This window comes from Geotrypetes seraphini, chromosome 2 (genome assembly GCF_902459505.1).
Source record: "Geotrypetes seraphini chromosome 2, aGeoSer1.1, whole genome shotgun sequence".
Classification (NCBI taxonomy): Eukaryota; Metazoa; Chordata; class Amphibia; order Gymnophiona; family Dermophiidae; genus Geotrypetes; species Geotrypetes seraphini.
In genome coordinates, this window is record NC_047085.1 from 385,618,658 (window position 1) to 385,632,156 (window position 13,499).

At 43.8% G+C, this 13,499-nt stretch overlaps 1 protein-coding gene across 4 annotated transcripts in view; it reads left to right on the forward strand.

Moving 5' to 3' along the window:
* Positions 1-13,499, forward strand: part of ANKRD28 (ankyrin repeat domain 28) — a 425,075-nt gene that overhangs the window by 227,109 nt on the left and 184,467 nt on the right. The window lies entirely within an intron of this gene.

Consider the following 13,499-nt stretch of genomic DNA (forward strand, 5'->3'; position numbering starts at 1 on the left):
GTAGGAGACCCTGTTACGTATCTTAGATGATTTGTGCAATCAGGGTAGGACTAATACTATACAGGCAGTCCCCGGTTTAAGAACACTCGACTTATGTCAAACTCATACTTACGAACTGGGGTACTGCCTCTCTTTTCTTGTGCTAACGCGACCCTCGTCTTCCCTTCCTTATCCCAATGTGACCCTCGTCATCCCCCTCCGTTCCAAATTTGTGCCTCCTGCATTTACCTCTGGCCATCTCCCTCCTCCCAGCCGCACGTCTCTTGGCAAAGCTGCAAGCATTGGCTCCTGCACATTGTCACCTGGTCTTTGCAAAGCTGCGATCGGCGGCTCATATATGCGGCCCACTGACCCGGAAGCCTTCCCTCTGATGCAGACTTCAGAGGGAAGGCTTCTGGGTCAGTAGACTGCATGCAGGAGCCACTGATTATAGTTTTGCGAAGACCAGTGGACCGTGTGCAGAAGCCGCCATTCGCGGCTTTGCCAAGAGAAGTGCGACTGGGAGGAGGGAGCCAGCCAGAGGAGGTAAACGTGGGAGGCATGAATATAGGATGTGGATTGGAGAGGGATAACGAGGGGTGCTTGGGGACATGGAAGGGAAGACGAGGGTCACGTTTAGACAGGAAGGGAGGAAGAAGGGGCGCATTAGCATAGGAAGGGAGAAGCAGGGGCGCGTTGCATTGGGCCACAGAGGGAAGGGAGAGGGGTCACAAACTTCGGACAAAGGATGAAAGAAAGGAGGGAAGGAGTATGAACATGGGACACAATGAAGTGAGGGAGGGGGGCATATGATGGAAGAATGGAGGAAGTGAGGGAAAAAGATGCTGAGGTGGGAAGGGTTATGAATTTAGATCACATTTTTATAGAATGTGTACTGTACAGAATCCGAGTTATATGCAAATTCTTAAAAGCTCTAGGTGTTAAAAAGGTTTAATAAATGGAAGACATAGCAATAAATGTTATTGATCTTCTTTTGTTGCTTCTGAATGGTTAGAGATAGTTTTCTAAGGAATTTTTTCAGGTAACAAAATAGTTAACTGTGAAAATTTCCTTGTGCTGAAAACCTACTACTCTATGGCTATGCGTTTAACTGTGGACTTCTCCGTTCTATCTGAAAATGTCACATAATCACATGCGCTGTCTTTTTTTTTAATTTGGTGGTGTGCTGCTGCCCTGCCATTCATATATTCAGTGAGTGCCCTCCCCCACAGACAGCTCTGCCCAATATTATATGAAGTTCTTACAGATGTTGCCAGATGTTTCCCTCAGCTTAACATTCCTCCATTCCTCTCACGTGTCTACCCCTTCTTAGGCTTTCCTTTCTAGGATATTCACTGTCCCTTGCAGATCTCATTCCCCACCCACATGCAGAAGTCTTAGTGAAAAACGCAAGAACTTCTCCAGTTCACATTTTCCCTTCATGTGACTAGAGTTGCCTTCCAGTATTGCTGAACCTGTGACTTCCCCTGTGAATCTTACCCACAGTCTGTCATGGGCCCTTCCTGCATTGAGAACTGTAATTATCAGGAAGTGGATTGGCTTGCTGTTGCTACTAGTGATGCTAGAAGCAGGCAAGACATTCACACACAAGAGGAGAGGATTGATGAACTGTAGAAAGAAGTCGATGAACTCTGGACATTTTTCAGACAATTAAGCCATTCATGTTTCTGGACATTTGAGTTGTCAACTATTCAGATTTGGGGGGGGGGGTTGTATAGATTTTATATTAGTTTTATGAATACATCTGAGAGAGCCTTTCTAAATATTTCGGCCCCAAGAATGTATATAGTTTGCTTATGTTTTAATGTGGCTCTGTGTGGTGTTCTGTTTGTCTCATGTAGAGGGAAATAATTTTTAAGTCTGCAAATAAATAAGAAATTCAGGTTATTGAAACAAATTGTATGGTTTGTGAAGACTGGAATACAGTGGTACCTCGGTTTACAAGTGCACCGGTTTGCGAGTGTTTTGCAAGACGAGCAAAACATTCACAAAATCGGCGCCTCGGAAAACGAGCGCGCCTCGATTTGCGAGCGCCCCCCCCCCCCCCGCTAACCGGCACCCTCCCCCCCGCGATCCGGCACCCCACCCCCTGCCGTGACCTGAGGTCCCCCAACCCACCCGAACCCTCTTCTTACTTCAGTGTAGCCTCCGCACCGGCACCAGCATGTCCTGCCGGTGCCCGAAGATCTGCCTCTTGTGCTAGGCCTTGAGCGAGTTTCCATTATTTCCTATGGGGAAACTCGCTTTGATAAACGAGCATTTTGGATTACGAGCATGCTCCTGGAACAGATTATGCTCATAATCCAAGGTACCACTGTATTAGATAAAATGATAGAAAGCTTGTAACATATGCATATGTTAATAAAAATGGGAAATTCTCTCACTGTGGCCTTCCACACAATCTTTCCAACTGTATTACTCCAAGAGGTCAAAATTCTTTGATTGCTTTTCTTTTCAGTAGGTTTAATTTTCCTGCTTATGAAAATACTGTATTTGTTAAGCCATCATATCCCCACAATGTAAAGATTCTCATACTCAGCCTAAAGGCCAAGAAGGGACAGTCTTCAGCGTTTATCTCAGATTTACACTTGGTTCTTGGCCAAGCGTATTCTTCCTGTCCCTGTTCTGTACAGTTATATAAACAAAACCCCTGAGAAAAATTTCTATATAATGCTTCAAATAAAAGAATGAAGAAATTGATGAAAGGGGGTGTTAATAGAGATATTATAAAGAATTCTTGATAACCTCCAGTGTACTAATATATCTTTTGATCATCACACATTAAAAAAAATTCTCATGTAAGCAGGGAGAAACACCTAGGATACATGTTTTGGGGTTTGGGCCCAATTTAGAAGAAAAACTTCAGAAAAAGTATGTTGAAGGCAGGGGCACGTAGATGGGAATGTGGGCACACTTACATGCATAAGTTGTAAAATGCCAACCTATAAATGTCAGCTCGTACACCGTGAGCTTGCCATCTTGCAAACCTATACATGTAATATTGGCATAGGAATCATACAGGAAGAGTTTACCCTCTTAAGTATCTTAGAGTACCCATCACGATCAGCCACCCCACCTCTTCTACTCAGCATATGTCTGATCAAAAAGTCCCCCCCTGTGACCGCACCCTCCACCTATTTGCAAATGCCTCCTGATCATATCAGGCCCCCTGTGCTTGACACTGATTAAAAAGTCCCTCATGATCCATACACCTCTTATGTACAAATCCCTCTTCCAATCATTCCCTTCAAGTATACTGTATACCCCTTTAGAACAGCACCCCTGATCCGAACATCATGTCTGCACCTTATATAAACACCCATTCATAAAACACTATGTTCATCCTCCCTGATCAGATGCACTTTAAACCCCCTCCCTAGAGCCTGTGCCCCTCCAAGCCCTTTCCCTTTGATCAAAATCCACCTTCATCCTGGACCCCCCAAACCACCCTTGAGACCTCCCTTGAGATGGTCCAAGGTGGGTCCAGGTTTATGAGAAGGAGCAGACCCATGCTGCTTCAGCTCCAAGATGGCAATGACACAATAGTGATAATCTCTCAGTGCTACCACTAGGGTTATTACCGCAATTTAAGTTGGTGCAGCATAGGAAGGAATGGAATAGGTCTGCTTTTGCCCCTGGACCATAAATCACCACTGGGTAGGTCTCAGGGGTGGGTTGGGGGATCGATGGTGGCCCCTCTAGAGATGGGGCATTGGAAAGTTTCTGATCAGGAGGCGGACATAGTGTTCTTAATGACGTGTTTGGATTTGTGTTTGTGTAGGTCAAGGAATGTGTTGATCTGGAGGGGTATATCCTTTGAGGGGTGATGATTGATATGGGGGGGGGGGTTGTACATGGGAAGATGCTGATCGCAGGGGGCATATTGATCAGGAGGGTTTTTGTGATCTCAAGGTGACCCTGAAGAGAGAATTTGATCATGAGATAACAGTAAGGTACCGTAAGTGGGCAGTTATTGGCATTTGATCTGCACCTTTTTGTGCCAAAGAGCAGGTCTAACTCCCAAAATACAGCTTGTCTCACATAGACATGCAGTGTTCTCCCCAGAAATTTTTTCCAGCCGGGTGGCATGAAAAAGTAGCTGGGTGGGGTGGGCGAGACAGGGAAATTTGATGGTGGGGAAAATTAAGGGCTCCTTTTACAAAGATGCGTTAGCACCTTAGTGCGCGGAATAGCGTGCGCTAAATTGCCGCACATGTAGTTGATACCGCCTCTTAAGCAGGCGGTAGTTTTTCAGATGGCATACGCTAATCCGGTGTGTGCGCTAAAAACACTAGCGCGCCTTTGTAAAAGGAGCCCTAAATGTGTACTATTTTTATTAATTATTATTTTCCAGTGTTCACTATTGCTTCCTTTTTTTAAGGTTTGACACTTGTGCCAGAATATTTTTACTAAATTTAAGAAGTATCCAATTCTAGAAGTGAATAATTAGATATTCGCCCTCTTTCAAATGGTATAGAGCAGTGGTCTCAAACTCAAACCCTTAGTGGGGCCACATTTTGGATTTGTAGGTACTTGGAGGGCCACAGAAAAAATAGTTAATGTCTTATTAAAGAAATGACAACTTTGCATGAGGTAAAACTCTATAGTTTATAAATCTTTCCTTTAACAGTTAAAGGAAAGATTTATAAACTATAAAGAGTTTTACCTTATGCAAAATTGTCATTAACTATTTTTTCTGTGGTCCTCCAAGTACCTTATTTTTTCTGCAGCCCTCACATTTAAAGTTTAATATCTTTCCTTTCTCAAAACTGACACATTTCAATCACTATATTGAAAATAAAATCATTTTCCCTACCTTTGTTGTCTGGTGACTTTATTTTTCTGAAAACAACAAACAGACTGCAGACAATGTACATGATGCAGGCGTTGTTTATTAGTAAATGCAGTAACATATACAACCTTATAGCCAACCAAGGGACCCGACACGGTCCGTGTTTCGGATAACACGCCTTCCTCACGGGTCCATGATGGTTAAGGTATAAAGCAAACTGCATAAAAGATAACAAACACACGCCAATCACGATCAAATGGGGTCAAGCAAGTCTTACACAATGCCATTTGATCGTGATTGGCGTGTGTTTGTTATCTTTTATGCAGTTTGCTTTATACCTTAACCATCATGGACCCCTGAGGAAGGCGTGTTATCCGAAACACGGACCGTGTCAGGTCCCTTGTTTGGCTATAAGGTTGTATATGTTACTGCATTTACTAATAAACAACGCCTGCATCTTGTACATTATCTGCAGTCTGTTCGTTGTTTTCTGGTTGCTGTTGTTTACTACAGACTACGTTGGACTTTCTTTCTCCCTTTTGTGCATCGACTTTATTTTTCTGTCCATTTAACTATGTTTCCAGGGTCTTCTTGTCCTTTGACTGTTTTTCTCTCCGTCTTCACTTTCTGCCTTGCATCCATCTTTGGCATTAACTTAATATTCAATTTTTCTGCTTTCTTTTCAAAATCTATGTTTCCATGTCTTCCCTTCCCTTCTATCGCTCTCTTCTTCTGTCCCTATTTCCATGGTCTGCATCTCTTTCTTTCCTTTCTCTCCATCCCTCCTTCCTTCCTTTCCCTTGGTCTGGCATCTGTCTCCTTCCCTCCCCCAACTTTTTATTTCTTTCACCCTGCCCCCTTCTTTCTTTCTCTCTCTATCCATGCCCCCATTCTTTCTATATGTCTGTCTTTCTCTCTCTCTCTCCGTGCCCCCTTTCTTTCTTTTTTCTTTCTCCATGCCCGCCCTTTCTCTCTCCATGCCCCTTTCTGTCTGTGTCCCGTTTCTCTTCTTTCTTTCTGTCTCTCTGTCCCCCCCCCCAAGCCACCATCATTGGGGAACAGGCCACCACCGCCGCAATCAGGTAACAGGTCGCCACCGCCGCAATCGGGGAACAAGCTGCCGCCACCACAATTGGGGAACAGGCTGCCGCCGCCGCAATCAGGGAACAAGCTGCCGCTGCCACAATCGGGGAACAGGCCGCCACCACCGCAATCTGGGAACAAGCTGCCGCCACCACAATCGGGGAACAGGCCGCCGCCGCCACAATCGGGGAACAGGCCAGTGCCGAGGTCTTAACTCTCCCTGCATATCTTCCCCAGTGTGGGCCAACCAATTCACGCCACCCGATGTCAATTCTAACGTCGGGGAGGAACTTCCAGGCCAGCCAGGCAGCAATTGGCTGGCCCAGAACTTCTTCCCCAACATTAGAATTGAACGTTGGGTGGCGAGAATTGGTCGGCTCCGAGCTGGGCAAGATATGTAGGGAGAGCTAAGACCTCGGGCGCTGACCTGTTCCCCGATTGCAGTGGCTTGGGGGAGGGCAGTGGGGAAGGGAAGCAGATTGGGGACCCCTGCTTTAGGCAAGGACAGATTGCGGGCCGCAAAATAGTCCCTGGGGGGCTGTATGTGGCCCGCGGCCGCGTGTTTGAGACCACTGGTATACAGATTTAAAAAAGGGAAATGCGTTAATGAAATCATTAGGTTCAATCTAGCCATTTATTTCTGCATGAATTTAAACAACTAAAAAAAAGATAAATATAGCTCATCCAGTCATACAAGAAACATCTCTACAGCACCTCTAATAATATTTTGATCACTATATTCCTTCCTGAGGTCTCACTGAGGATATGAAATAGATGCGATCCCCACTTCCAAACCTCTTCCACATAATTTGAAGGAGACCTGTGTGATCGCATTACAGCAAAATAAAAAAGTAGCAAATAAAAATCAAAGTGAGAGCTAGGCAAAACAGTTTAGGTAAAAATGCAGGTAATAATTAGCAATGTATTAAAAATATTTTATTTTTATTTGCTTATAATGTCATTTGAAAGCTGTTTGATGTTAATACAGCTTTAATTTAATTCATTATAGTGTGTGTGGTGGGGACAACACATAGTTAGCATAGGATCATTAAATCCAGTGGCGTACCTAGTATATATGACAGCCAGTGCTGATCATTTTTTAATAACCCCCTCCTCTATATAAAAAAAGTTATTTTTATTAATAATCCATGAGTTACACAACAAGGGTGCAGCATCTTAAACACTGCAGTGAGGAAAAGGCAGCATCTTAAACACTGCAGTGAGCACTAGAACACCAACACATGCATTGTAAAACTAAACAAGCCAGATCCTGCACAGTCAATTGATCCTGTACAGTCATTGCTAACAGAAAGCCATGTCCTTTTCATACACACAGAACAGAGATACACCCTCGCCTAATATGGAATAATCACAAACTAGAAATAGAAATATGTAGACAAAAGTTAAACTGAAACGCCAATAAACCAGACTCTGCGTACAATGCAACACCACAGAAACAGTGACACGTACCCTAATACTGTGCAAAATATAAAGACAGTAGATGTAAATTTGAAAAAACTGCTACATAACAATCACCACTTTACAAATTAACAAATATAAATAAAACAGGGAAAAGAGAAATAAGAAAATACCATTTTATTGGACTAATCCATTTTTCAATTAGTAGTAATTAGCTTTCAGAGGCCAAATCTTTCTTCAAGACAGTACAGTATACTGCTGTAATGGTATCCTGTCCTGACCTGAGGAAAGGAGTTTAGTCCCCAAAAACTGCCTTATTTCCATTTTCTATTGATAAACTTTAATCAATACAGTTACAATACTACTTGATTCTACATAAAGCAACAACAAATTTTTTTTCCACCTTTTGTCGTTTCTGCTTTAATCATCTTCTCTTCACTCTCTTCTTTCTATTCAGCGGTTGTCCTCGCTCCCTTCCATGCAACATCTGTCCTCTCTCTTTGCCCCTTTCACCCAGCCTCTGCCCTCTCTCTCTCTCCCCCTTGCATCCACTGTCCACCCTCTCTGCCCTTTCCATCCAGTGTCCGCCCTCTCTCTGTTCCATATGGCATCTTCCCTCTTTCTATGTCCCAATAAACTGTATATCCTTTGCCCTTTCTCTTCTTTGTACTCTGTGACCTTTGTACTTTGTGCCTTTGTACTCCTGTGCCCTTTCTCTCCATTTCAGCTTCACCCCCTCTCCATTTTTTTTGTCTCCACCACTTCCCCTATGCTCTGGCACCTCTATCCCCTTTTCTCCCCCCATGCCCTGGCATCTCTCTCCTCTCCTTCCATCTCCCCCTTCCACTCCATTATCTGGCATCTCTTCTCCTTCCTTTCACCTGGTCTGGCATCTGTCTCCTCCCCCTCCCCCCATATGCCCTGACATCTCTCCCCCCTCCATGGTCTGGTAGCTCCTTTCCTTTCCCTCCCTCCTATGGTCTTGGCTTCTCTTTCCTCTCCTCTCCCTTCCCTGGTCTTCCTTCTCCCCTTTCTCTCCCCAATTGTGTGCAGCAGCAGCACTTCTCTTCCTCTCCCCCCCTCCCCAATTGGATGTTGCAGCAGCATTTCTCTTCCCATCCCTCCCCTCATGCCCTGGAATCTCTCTCATCTCCTATGTCTCCCTCTGCTTCCTTGCTCTGGCACCTTTCTTTTCTTTCCCTCTGGTCTGGCATTTGTCTCCTTAGTTTCCCTTCCCTCCCCTCCCCCATGCCCTGGCATTTCACTCCTCTCCCCTACCCCCTCCATTATCTTGTAATCTCCACTCCTTCCTTTCTCTCCCTCCTTCCTTCCTTTCCCCTGGTCTGGCATCTGTCTCCTTTCCTCCCCCCCAATAGTCTGGTATCTCCTTTCTTTTCCCTCCCTCCTATGGTCTTGGCATCTCTTTCCTCTCCTTTCCTTTCTCTGGTCTTCTTCTCCCCCCCATTGGGTGCAGCAGCAGCATTTCTCTCCCCCCTAATTGGGTGCAGCAGTAACAGCATTTCTCTCCCCTCATCTCTTCTCCCCCCCCCGCCTCGGTCGGCAGATTCGCTACAGGCAGGAGATAGGTCAGCGACGGAGGTAAGCTTACAACTTGGAGCTCTTCCTTGCTTCGGGCCTTCCTCGCTGCTGGGTCCTTCCTTCATGGAAACAGAAAGTAGGCAGGACCCGGCAGCGAGGAAGACCCGAAGCAAGCAAGAACACCAAATTGTAAGCTTTCCTCCCTGCCCTATCTCCCGCCTTAGCCTGTAGCGAATCTATTTCTCGGACCTACTTCATTTCTCTTCGGTACCTTCTCCCTCCGTTAGCCAGCAGCAGTTACTGAAGCACGCAGCTGCAAGCTTCCGCCTCTCCTCTTTCCGATTGGTTTCGCTTTGTGCAGGAGCGTCTTGTGCGATAAGCTGCAGAACAAAAGTAAACACGATGTCGGGGTTCTTCCTGTTTGTGCACTGGGTCATAATGAGCCTGCAGCCCCTGCCTCCAACTGTGACTGTAAAAATCGACCAGCAGTAGGAAAATTGTTTTAAAAAGTAAAGCTGAAAACCCTTTTTTTGGCGCTTAAAAAAAAAAAAAAATAAGTCAGGCGGAGGTGAATTTGCAGCCAAGATGACAGCCGGGCGCTCACCTAATCTAGCCGGGCGGGGCGCCCGGCTGAAAGGCGCTAGGGAGAACACTGGACATGTATTCCCTAAGTCAGTGTATTGCAAACTGTGTGCTGCGGCGAGATTCCAGGTGTGCTTTGAGGTGCCGGCGATGAGGAGAGGTGCTGGTGCTGGCTGACTGCCTGCAGGATGTGGCTCTCGTGGCGATTGACACGTTCTGCAGGCAGTCAGATGGCACCTCTCCTCGCTGGCATCTCTCTTCTTACAGCACCACCCTCCCCATTGGCGGCTCAGGGCCCCATCTTGAGGACCTTCGCACATGCGCAGATGTCGACATGATGACATCACACATGTGCGTGACATCTTTGTGTCAACATCCGCACATTTCTGGATGCCCTCCATCTGTGACACAGTGTTTAGAGTGCTGCGGCTTCCAGAAGTTTGCAAGACACTGCCCTAAGTGAAGTAGGGATTATGCATCAAGATTCAGTCCCACCCTAACTGTCCACAGTGTACCCCCATCAAAGATAGATTAATCAAACCAGCTTTGCAAAATTGGATTGTATACTTAGATGCTATTTACACTTGCGAATGCTTGTTTTTACATAAGCATATCACAAATAGGGCTTAAAAATGAGGGTCATAGTGTGATGTTACATTATAAAAACATAAAATAAAATGTATAATATTAAACTTTTTATATTTTCATATGTTTTCTTCAGATTTATAGGTTTTCTAATAAGGGATGTGTATAAAATGACTCCAAAATTTGGGGGTTTATTTTATCAATAATATGCACACTCACCTAATAGTATGCACTGTTTATCAATAAGTGCCCTATTTGAGCAATAGGACACACTTGAGTTTCTAGTATCTTCCTATGATATTAATACTAGAGCCACATTGATAGTTGTTTCTGTCTCTGAGATTTTGGAGGCCTATTTTACAAATAAGTGAGAATTTTTATGGAAAAATATTTTCTTTTCCCCAATGTGTCCAGAGTTACTCAGGTACATAGGAAAGGGAATGGGACTTTTGTGGTTGCACATTCAAAGCGATTTATATATTTACAGGTACTTACTTTGTATTTGGGTCAATGGAAGATTAAGGGCTCCTTTTTACAAAGCTGCACTAGGGCCTTAACGCGCAGAATAGCACGCGCGCTAGCCGCTAACGCCTCCTTTTGAGCAGGCGGTAGATTTTCGGCTAGGGCGCACTATATCGTGCGCTAATCCGGTGTGTGCGCTAAAACACTTAGTGCACCTAAGTAAAAGGAGCCCTAAGTGACTTGCTCAGGGTCATAAGGAACAGTACTGGGATTCAATCTCACAACCTCAGGGTGCTGGGATAGTAGTAGTTCTACCACTAGGCCACTCCTCACCTTTTCTCCAACTTAATCCTAGTTTTTGGTCCTGGGAACAACCTTTTGTTCTTTCAATATATCATTATAAATATCTGGTTATGCATCAAGGGACAAGACATGTCTTCTTGGAACCATTGCAATTGGAAATTTTTCATAGTAAATTTGAGGAGTAGTTTTTGATTTATTGTTCTGGGTTTTTAATTCTTGGTGGTGGTGGGGATGTTATAGGGTACATATGATTGTGTACCTCTAGCTCTGTAGGATGTTACTTTCCCTAGATTTGGATTTTGTTACTTATTACATAAAGCTTCTGACTAGATGTTCTTTATTTCCCTTTTTTGCATTCTTGCAATGTATATATTAAAATTGCAATAAAAAAGAAAAAAAACTGTAAATGATAAGAAACTAAACAAAGCAAATATTTTTGACCTGTACAACTCTAATAAAAAATAGTCACGTAAAACCCAACATTTTTCACATGCATCAACCATCAAGGGTAAGACCCAAATGGTTGACCAACATGCTGCTAAGATGAGTCCTAATATAATAAGATCTGAATTGCAGTTGAAGGGCTAAGTCTAATGCAACTAATACGGACTTTGTGAGTTTTGGAAATAAGCCAATTAGTAGTACTTGGTTAAGGATAAGAATTTTACAACTAGGAAACTTGAATTATTGAAAAATCAATTAAGGAAGAACAGATTGAGATGTTTAAATTTTCTGAAATCATCTTTGATTTCCCCCGTGAATATGGTACGGAAGTACTTGATAGAGATTTTTTAAATACCTTCAGAATCTTACTATACTGTAAATCAGGGGTGTCCAACCTTTTGGCTTCCCTGGGCCGCATTGGCCAAAAAAAATGTTTCTGGGGCCGCGCAAACGCTGTAACAAGACAGAGGAGGGAGCTGGCAAGACTGTAAACACCCGGGGGCAGCAGAGGAAAACACTGCATCGCCCTCGACCGGGGCCACACAAAATACTTCACGGGGCTGCATGCGGCCCTTGGGCCGCAGGTTGGCCACCCCTGCTGTAGATGGTAAAGATCCTTGCTAGAGGACTTACCATATATACTCAAATATAAACTGATTCAAATATGAACTGAGGTAACCTTCCCCCCACAAAAAAAAAAGGAGGAAAAAAGTTGACTCTAATAGAAACTGATATTAGAAATTTGGGCATGTGAGTGTCATAAATAATTCCAGAAGTAATCATTAATTTTTCAGTTGGGGCTGTTTTAAGTCCCAAAATGCTGAAGGAGAGCCGACAAATATCTTCCTACTTGGAGCCATGACACCAACCGAAGTTTCTGAACTTCTATCCCCACCAGAATACCTGGCCTCAGTTACACATGCAGAAAACAGAAAAACCTCAAAATTAAAAGTACCATTGTACACAAATGAAACCTTAATATGCTAGACTCTGCACACAGTACACCACAAAAGAAATAGAAAGAGATGCATTTCTTCCGGAACAGTTCAAATGATAAAAACAGTTGTAAATTTTCAAAATTGACCATTTCAATCACTAAATTGAAAATAAAACTTTTTTTTTACCTTTATCTGGCGATTTTATTTTTCTGACCTATGGCATTTAGATTACTTGTTCAGTCGTTGATACTTGATACTTTGGATTACTGCTATTCAGTTCAAATTGCTGGACACCATACAAATGTACTTAGATTACGAAGAATGCAGAATACCCACAGTGTGTTTGATTTTTGACCTGAAAAAGTCAGATCATATCACGTTTTATTACAGGGAGATTCATTGGCTCCCATTTGAGGCCCGTGTGAAGTTCAAACTGGGAATACTCTGTAATAAAACCTTATATGGTCAAACACCTGAATACCTGTTAGAATTATTTACAATAAACCGTCCTCTGCTTTATTTGTTCCCCCCCCCCCCCCCCCCCCGGTTCAAGGTTGTATGTACAAGAAGTTCCAGCAACGTCTAATTGCATTTCAGGCAGCCAGCTGATATAGGGAGTTACATTCTTTATTTGGCAGGTCCTGTTCTTATATACATTACAGAAAGTTACTGAAATCAGTCTTGTTTGTAAAATTTTTAGAGAATTGAATTGATTGATGTCTACTTTGTAGTTCACTGGGAATGGTTACTGTGGATGGGCAGACTAGATGGGCCATTTGGCCTTTATCTGCTGTCATGTTTCTATTTTTGTGAACCGCATCGATCCACAAAGTATTGCGGTCTAGAAATGTAATCATCTTGCTCCCTCTTTGCTCTTAACTCTGTTTCCAAGGCCTTCTTATGCATTTGCTGTTTCTTTCCTCTCCTTTATATCTTCCACTACATCCATCTTTGGCAATGATTTTCATATTCAGCTTTCTTCTATTTTTCTGCTTCCATCTCAAATCTGTTTTTCTAGCTCTTCCCCTCTTCTCCATCCATGTGCACCATCTCTTCCCTTTCCCTCCATCCATATGCCACCATCTCCTTCCTCTCCTCTCTGCCTCTCCCATCTCTCTCTTCTTCCCCTCCCCCCGTTCCATCAAATGTTCTCTCCAACTGGTTCCGAAGCTCCCCTCACCACGAAAACTACATGGTCGCTGGTACGGGAGTAATTTTCTTGTGCTGCCCGCGGCCTCCACTGCACCATTCCTTTGCTGTGGTCCGCCCAAGCGGAAACAGGAAGTTGCTTCAAAAGGGGGCAAAAGAACAGTACAGAGGAGGCCATGGCAGCGCTGGAGAATTGAAGAACA